At 39.6% G+C, this 9,095-nt stretch overlaps 2 pseudogenes across 1 annotated transcript in view; both read right to left on the bottom strand.

Annotated features, from left to right (window-relative positions):
• The window catches only part of LOC146488478 (uncharacterized), a 247,934-nt pseudogene that overhangs the window by 101,874 nt on the left and 136,965 nt on the right, over positions 1-9,095 (bottom strand). The window lies entirely within an intron of this gene.
• LOC146488490 (uncharacterized) lies at positions 2,593-5,055 on the bottom strand (annotated as a pseudogene).

Genomic DNA, 9,095 nt, shown 5'->3' with positions numbered 1-9,095 from the left:
TTACAAGCTCTAGCTAAAAGCAACTTCATTTCAGTTCCTATGCCCTCATCGGTAGTCAGTTTATGACCCGCTAAGTGCCCTGTGATGTCTTTCTTGCAATCCTTGAGAGCAACACAATCAAAATGACAAGGATAATCACTAGATTGCCCGCAAGGAGTAGTCTGACTAAGTAGCGTACTATAGCTGCAAAGAGCCATTACTCACACCACCTTACTTTAAAGCTGAGACGCCGAGGAATAATGAATGCCCTGTGGAATATTTGTGTGCCTCGGCGGTTGATTTCTTCGAAAAAACTGATTGAAAACGTGGATGCAATTTAACCCATATATATAGGCATCCCATAGTGTTCTGGAAACCTGTTTTTAGTAACACTACATCATTGATTGCTATTATGGGAAATTACAGACGTTTAGATTCTAAAAAGTAATCTAGAGTGTTTGGACAATGATGTAACTGTTCTGGAATGTTCAAGATGAATTGATAAGGAGATGTACCAGTAATTTTTGATGTTCAGTTTTTGTCAATTGTGGGAAACGTAGTTTAGGTCATATCTGCAGCTACTCAGTTTAGTTTGCGAATCCTGAAACTGTTTATGGTATAGATAGGTTCTGGTTGGACTTGGGGTTGCGTGACACGTTACAAGAGTTTCGAAAAATCTTTACTATCTTTGTACGGATACTCAATGGTAATGAATGCGTGTGCTACGAGAAAATGGATTCAAGTAATAACCTCTCTGGTGAAGCAGACGTATGGCATTTATTAAAGGTGGAAGACCAGAACGGGTATGTTTTATTTAACTCCTTCAAACAACAATAGTAACCTATAAACAGTGCTGTGTATTTGTTTGCTTTCCACTCGTAGACGAAATTTGTCATCTTTGAAATGCCTACATATATCATAAAACTGGCGTTTCTTTTTCCCTGTAGATATTTCTCCATGAATAAATCTATTGACATCCTGACCCCTTGAGGAATCGGCAAATTGTTTGTTTATGTGAAATTCATAGTACGTTTCAAATTACACGCGTGCAGTTTCAAGCGCTTGTAATGGAACAGGTATTTTCAGCTCAGCCAACAAAAATACACTGTATAGCCTAATGTTTAGCAATTCTTTGTGTCCTAACCAATAAAGATATTTGTTTAAAAGTTTAAAATCGTTAACAACTCACGGCATTTTGTGCCTTTGAAACGTAAGCAATGACTTGTTCACAAAAGGTTGTAATTAGGGAGTCGACAAGAAGAATACCTGAATACTAATGGTGGTGAAAATGGGGGGATTTCCAGCTCCAATTTGCTTTTCCAGTGTAACAAAAACCCTCAGGGTATGTTTATTTTATACGATAAGGAATTTTTTAAAGGTCGAGTTATAAATTAACAAGACTGAAGTTTATTTTTGGAAGTAGGCCTAATTGGAGTTAATTAGCTTCCATTTTGTCGATAAATCTTGTGTTATTTGAGCTGACCACATTGCAAACGTTCTCCAATTTTCTCAGAGGAAAGCGTTGCAAGTCCGAGCTTGAAACTTGGCATGGTGAATGTTTAATAACTACATGTAAAGGCTCTAAAATAAAATTATCAAAAACTGAGGTACCAGAAACACTTTAGTGCCGTTAAATATTACCCATATTTCGCGGCTATTTCTAGCGCTTTACAAAGGTGGTTTTAAATTGTCCGCTAGAATCACAAAATAAATAGATTTGAAAATAATTAATACTAACAACTAAAGACAGGACTTGAGAGTGAGATGGGGCAAAAGTTTCTGGATCTTTATTAACCAAGAGAAAACGAGCCAACCAGAAATTAAAACCTCCCGAGGGATGGGGGGGGGGGGGTAGAGACTGCTCGCTCGATTACAGAATGATAGCTTAGTACAAAGTTCGCAGAATTAAAGGTACAATAGACAAAGACTGATTCACGCGCCAGGTAGCAGATATCAAATTGACAGCTGATACTTTACAATCTTAATTAAACCTTTTGACAAGTCAAAACAAACAAATTAATACTATTTGCGTAAAGAAAAATGCGAGGGATCCTCGCCAATAGATGAAACACAACGCTTGAGAAACAAACTGAAATGCCGGGCTAAAACGGGAGTGAAACCAGAACCGTGTGGTGCTAAGAAAACCAGAGAATCGTAAGACGCAGGGACCAACCTGAAATAAGTTGTGAGCGTGTTTACCGGACACAAAATGGAATTGGGGATAACTGGAAGTGGTATCTCCAGGATCCTTTGCTTGAACTGAATGGTCTCTGTCTTAAAAACGTGAAGATAAGCACCAGAGGCGGTGAAACTAATATCCCTACGATGAAGGAAGAAACTGGTGCTAGAATGGACTTCAGACAAAGTGTACGGAACCAAATTGGAGATTCTAAGAAAGGAGAAAAATGCGACCAGAAAGGCGGCACGCATGCAGACATGAAAAACATTGCGTGGCTGAAATGACTGAAAAATACGTAATAAAATGTCTGCCGTGATAGGAAATGTGTGAGAAATACGATCACCCATCATGCGCCTTAATCCTCGCTGTGTCAGAGGACAGTCGTAATCGGACATGAAAGACAGATCGGCGCCTAACGCGCTGTTGATGTGCTTCAGAATATTTGTATAATTGAGGAGTGACTGATACGACGCTAATGATTGGGAAAGAAAAACTAGATAAGCTAAGAATACGTGTTTGGATACAGGAAAAGGACTAAACTGATAATGAGCGCAAAAAGTTATAAGCTTGCAAGTGGCTGCGCATGTTGCGTTTCGTCGATTCTTGAAAGGCAAATCGCTGGACATGATATGCGTAATCAACTAACGTTTGAGAACGATCTGCAAAAGAAAAGAAAAAGAAAAAAAATGCATTAAAGAAAGAAAAAACTGAATAAAGTGTCTTGAAGAGAGACCTCTACGAGTTCATGGGTGGCTGCATAATTGTCAACAAATTGTCTAGCAGAAAAATCCGAGTTGTAGCGGCTGAGCGAATCAGCAATAGAGTTCTCTTTGCTTGGTACGTGATGAACAACTAAAGAAATATTATGAACAGAAAGGATCAGCCAGAGTTTGCGTAAACAACACTGCATGTGAACATTTGACGATGACTTGTTGTTAATTGCAGCGATGCATGCGGTGTTGTCAGAGTAAAGTTCAACGTTTAGACCTTGAAGATGTGTGGCCCAGAGTTTGACCGTCACAACAACAGTCAAAAGTTTCAATACATTGATGTGCAATGTTAAAGCCAAAATGGCAGGAGGAAAGCTGCGCTTAAAGTACTCGCCGAAACATGCCGCGCCACAACCTGACAGACAGGCATCGCAGGCAAAAAGATTAGGATTTGCGATCGTGACATTGGATGGGAAGACAGACACGCCATTGTAATGCTGCAAAAGATAAATCCACCACGCAATATCGGCACGCATGTCGTCAGTAATCTGCCTCGCAGAACTTCGAGAATGTAGATCACGTAAGGCATTGAGCAAATGACACATGTAAACGCGACCCGGGCGGACGCAAGCAGAAACTTATGACAATTTTCCCAGCAAAGATTGTAAGGCATGCTTTGTGTAGGTAGATTTCTCTAGCCACTGTTGTAATTTGACATTAAGTTCGTCAAGGCGAAATTTAGGGACGGTCAGAGTCATTGCAGAGGTGTCAATTTCAACCCCTAAACACACCGAGCGATGACACGGGGGTACATCTTTGGCAGCCGATGCTAACAAACCCAACTCGTCGAATAAAGTGTTCATCCTTCGAAAAGCAGAGTGAGAATGACTGGGTTTGCACGCTCCGTAGAAATCGTCGATATATACGTCCAACAAAATTTCCATAAGGTTAAGAATATGCACAACACTTCGTGTGGTGCGTTGGCAAGCTAAAGTGGCTGATCGAAGGGCAAACGGAAAGGCTGAATGAAAATAAAAGTTCCCATCAACCTGGAAACCCAGAAGATGGTAATCGCCAGGATCTACAGGAATCTGGCGATATAGGCACGACTCAGGTCTTTTTTAAATACATGACAACCACTGCATTCCGTGTTGACAAAGTCCACCAGGCGATCTATCCCGGGTACAATACGAGGAGTGGTCGGTGCTGGAGGCAAATCGGCGTGGGTGAAGAAAGTTTGTGCCCTATCCTTTATCTGGTCAAAATGTTGGAGAGGCAAACGCCCGGCTTCAACCGCTGTATTGATGGAAAAGTGGAAATTCCGTATGATGTTCCAAGGATATGTGGCAGCACGCTCCATGAGCAGTTTAAGATACGCTAAATAGCGCTGTTGCGTGGACTCTGGCTGACTATTTAAGAATTCAAGAAAGCCACCCACAAACTCCGAAATCTCGAGTTTGTTGTAATCTATCTTACCTTTTGCAGAGAAAAGGTAATCATTAGGCAAGAGGGAAGGATGTTTGCGCTCTTTTTTGTCTCTGGCCCACAAGTCTTTGAGAGTTGGAACACTTCCACCCTCTACCAGTACTTCTTGGGTTGGTGGTCTAAATGGTGTGGAGGCAAGAATATTGTCAAGAGGTGACGGTGCTTCTGGTTTAATCGAACTGATAGCTTGTGAGGGTGTAACGTTTGGGCTTAGCTTTGCCAGCTCTAACTGCGCCCTCGTAATGTCCAACTGCAACTGTAGATTGCCCTCCTTTAATTGCTCCAGTTGGATCTGCTTATCTAAGGACAAAAGTTGATGTTCTGCGGAGGTCGTGATCTCTTGTTGCGTGCTTTTCTTTGACTTCATCCTTTGGGATTCTTGTTGATCAGGTGTTGCACGAGGGAGAGATGGAAAAGGGTTCTCGAGGTAGCCCGACAGATTTTCGAGAGCTGGGCCTGTGATGTAATTGTCAGATATGGGCATCTTGGATTTTCGTGAGCGTGTACTCATGATGTGCTTGCAGCAAAAAAAGACAGACTAGAGACTAGAGACTGCTCGCTCGATTACAGAATGATAGCTTAGTACAAAGTTTGCAGAATTAAAGGTACAATAGACAAAGACTGATTCACGCGCCAGGTAACAGATATCAAATTGACAGCTGGTACTTTACAATCTTAATTAAACCTTTTGACAAGTCAAAATAAACAGTTTAGTAGTGGACAATAAACAAGGATAGTTGTTCATAGTGCTTCGTCCTCGCACCTTATTTTGAACCTTCAGTCGGCCGAAAAACCACACTTTGACCGCATTTTCAAATTTTTTGCAAATCTCTCAAAATTAAAAAGTCGCTGGAACTTTTAAATATGATTTTTGAAAATAGTTCACCAAAGGGTATTTTTGGACGGAATATGAGCGATTTGCCAAATTGGTCGTTGACGGCGAATTCTCGATCCTTATAGGCAGCCGCTCTTAATGTCTGTCTGAAATGATAAGGAATGATGATATCAAGCAATTCTTGTGTTGTTGCCTTTGATAGTGTGACCACTCCCCTTGTTTTGGCTCTCACCAACCCTGTCGTCATGCGAAATATGTGCAAAGTTTGAAGCTCAATAAAATTTATTTTGCGTCATTTCTGAGGACTCATATCGATTACTTGTGCTGTTTACCATTTAAATTACGTTGTTAAAAGAAAATATCCCAACTTAAAATAAAACTTAGTTTTTTATAGAATTTTGCAATTTCCTTGCGATTGCAAAAATGTCTTTGGTTAAATGTGAGGCAATTTCAAAACTTGTTTTCTCAGACGTGCGGCGTTCCTTTCCGAAAATTTTAAAAGATTTTTTTTAAGCTCAGTAAATGGTCTCCCAAAATCAGCAAACTGTAACCTGAGCCATTTAAATGTGTTTGCATGAGCTGCGCTCATAGTCAGCAAAATACCAGTGCTTTTCCAGACTGATTTCTTTATTTGAATCAATATGAATCCCTCACATCTTGAAGCATATTGTCCAATGAGAGTCTAAGTTAACTCTTGTCAAAAACTTGCAACAGTGCTGGTCACGATTGTAACAATACAGACATACAGGACTATCATCTGCTGTATTTTCAAATCGATCAATTAATTACGGTAGAGCGAGCAAAAGCATATTTTTACATGCAAAAGTAATCTCTTGTTTTCGTTAAACAGAATTAAACCTCGGCAACAGACCTAATCTACCAGTTTTCGAATTTAAACTATTCCCTAAACAAACAATCATTGACACCTACTCAGAAAAAATTCAATCTATCGAGAAGGTCAGTGTACTCTATTGATCACGTTACAATTTTGCAGTGAATTCGTTTACAATTTAGAAAATTCCACAAGCAATATCCGCCACATGAAAGAAGGTCAAAGCAGCAGGTATGCTACTAAACTGGTCCATCGCCAAAAATACAATTATCCAAGGGCGCAGCAAGCGTATTTCAAGTTGCACGCATGATTAGAGTATTTTGAGTGGTGAATGAGCCGCCATGGATGCCTGGGTACATGCTACCCCTGGAAATTCTATATTTAGGGTTTCGCAAATGACCTCTCTGGTGTTTTCCTAAGAACAGTCGAACCTGTATTAAGCGGTCACCCTTGGGGAATGGCTAAGTGACGGCTTAAAAACAGGTTGACCGCTAACACAGCATGAAAAAGAAATTTACTTCTAGTTAAAGCTAGGGAAAAGCTGCTTTAAATTCACCTTTAAGCAGCTTTATGCTGTCTTTACTTTTTTTAAAGCTGACCTTTACACCAGCTTTATACTCACGTTTAAAGCTTGCCTAAAGAGACCAAAACTTTTAAGTGAACTTTACGTTGGCGTAAATCTCCTTACATGTCAAGTTTAGGCAGATACTAAACGTAGCTTAAAGTTAGTTTAAACCCCGCTTTACACCGATTTAAGGGCCTTTTCAAGCACTTTGCATTGGATCTTGATGAGCTAAGGGTACTTCTTCACTGCTACAAAACGTTGTATCCTCATGAAACAATTGAATTGCCCTTTTTGTCCAGGTTTGCTAGAAAGCATTCAAACATCATGCCTGGCACTGAAAAATTTGGTTCAAAGATGGACTGTCGTAATCTGCGCTCAGCTCGAATAATGGCTTCTTGGGCTGCCTCTGATGGCTTGATTGATATTTCTACAGCTAGAAGACCGGGCATAGTAACCTTCTATATTTTGCACAGTGTAAAGATCAATGAAAAATTTGTTCAGCGTGTGTTTGCTGTTGTTTGGTGGAATAAAGCTGATGAAGACCAAGATTACCTTGGAAAGCCTGTCCAGATTTGGAAGCTTGATGAATATGAACCCTGTGGACCTGCTCTTTTTATGCCTGTGCAACAAATTGCACAAAGGTATGCTTGCTGTTCATTGACACTACATGGACACACTAAATTATTAACCAGTCCACTTCCTAGATTGTTTCATTAAGTTTGTGTTGCAGCAGAAGACCTATTGAGTTTAAACGGGCTATGCTATGGTGATTGTTACATTCTTGAGCTCAAATAAGAACAAAGGATCCCTAAGTATTATTGCTTAAAACCAAAATTCCCCTTGTTCAAGATATCAGCTAAGCTATTTTCTCAAAAGGGGAAGATGTCCCTGATCTGTTTTTGGCTATCTTTACCCAGTACAGGAAAATTCCAATTTTTTCAAGTTGGAATTGTTCCGTTGGACAAATGACCACTTGCCATCTTCACCCCAAGAGGCTTACACCTGTATTTATAATTTTCCTAAATTAGTAAAATCATTTTAAACAAAACTGGACCATTATTTCTGGGTTTTCTTTGCTTCTGATATAATTTACAGCTTTTCAAAGTAATATTAAAAACTCCTTTAACTTTTTTCTTAGTGTTTTGATCAGTTATTGATCAGAGAAAAGTTTTTGGTCAATAGTAAGACAGAGTAAGACAACACCAAAAACTGAAAACAAAGCAAAATCGGTTGGCTAGTATGTGTAGGTCTCCAATGCACATGTAGTGCATTATCTGCACTATGGTCTGATGATTTTGAACAAAGAATAGTCAGTAAAATAATAAGCTCCAGTATGTAATATACATTTACGTGTATGTTGTTTAATTTTATCGTTGGCTGTTTCCTTATTGGGGTTTGTCAAACAACAGAAGACAAAATAGGATAAAATTGAACCATCACATTCTTTCATTAAGAAAGATCTTAAACAGTTTGTTGTAAGCTGGGGGTAAAGTATTACATTGCCAGGACATTTTCCTGTACACAATTAAGGTATTACTCTGTAAATCATTTAGCTTATACATATTATTTGTTTTCAACGTTGTAAACAAATAAAGTAAAAGGTTTCACAATTGCTCTGTATTTCGGTGTCTGTTGTTGTTTCGTCTTCTTCATGTTGAAACTGACTTTATGAAAGTGAAGTTAATATCAATGGACAGATGAAAAATGTTTTGGGAGAGAAACAGACTTTTCCTAATGGCGTAAAATGAAAAAGCACCAGGAAAAAATACAATACGAATTCGAAAAATTACATTAGTCTATGAATTGGTAGCAGCAAAAATTTTCTTCAGGCCAAGTTTGTGTAGAAGCGACCTTCCACAAGGTACATGGTATCAAATGTAATGTGTAACATTACATTGCCTTTATTGCACAGCATAAATCTCTGGCAAGATCAGGGCCGTGGCCAGAAAAAAATAAGGACTGAGGCAATATCCATGGTTTAATTCCCGGCCAAGCTATTTAGGGTCTTTATGATGATTTCGTTTAAACAAAACACTGGGATCAAACCTTATTTAACAAAAATTCCGCTAAGAGCCCTTAAGGCCATCTAGATCTAGAGATCGAGGTGAATTTTTTTTTTTGGGGGGGGGGGGGAGGGGGCTATTTAAATGCTACTTTAGGGGCTCTGTGTTCTTGTATGCGGCTGTTTAATGTGTTCGTTGGCGGTTTGTTTCTATAGGAAGGCCTTAGATAACAATGACCTAAACTAGGTTTGCCTGACCAGAGGTTTCGTGAAAAGAAGAGTTTATGGCGGGGGGGGTGCTCAGTCTCGCAGGCTCATAAAACTTGGTCTCGGCCGTTCTCATTTGTAGATTTTCATTTCTAAATGGCAACGAAGTTAACCGTTAAATGCCAGCGCGATTCGCCTCTGCCCACTAGCATCCCACCACTGTAGAGGTTCGAGCGGGTCCACAGGGATTTCGCTGTGGACATACTCAAGCAGTTTAAGGTGATTCCATTGAATTGCATTG

Source organism: Pavona decussata, unplaced genomic scaffold (assembly GCF_977016875.1).
Source record: "Pavona decussata unplaced genomic scaffold, jaPavDecu1.1 SCAFFOLD_9, whole genome shotgun sequence".
Classification (NCBI taxonomy): Eukaryota; Metazoa; Cnidaria; class Anthozoa; order Scleractinia; family Agariciidae; genus Pavona; species Pavona decussata.
Note: the sequence above shows the minus strand (reverse complement) of the source record. Positions and strands in the feature narration are given on the sequence as shown.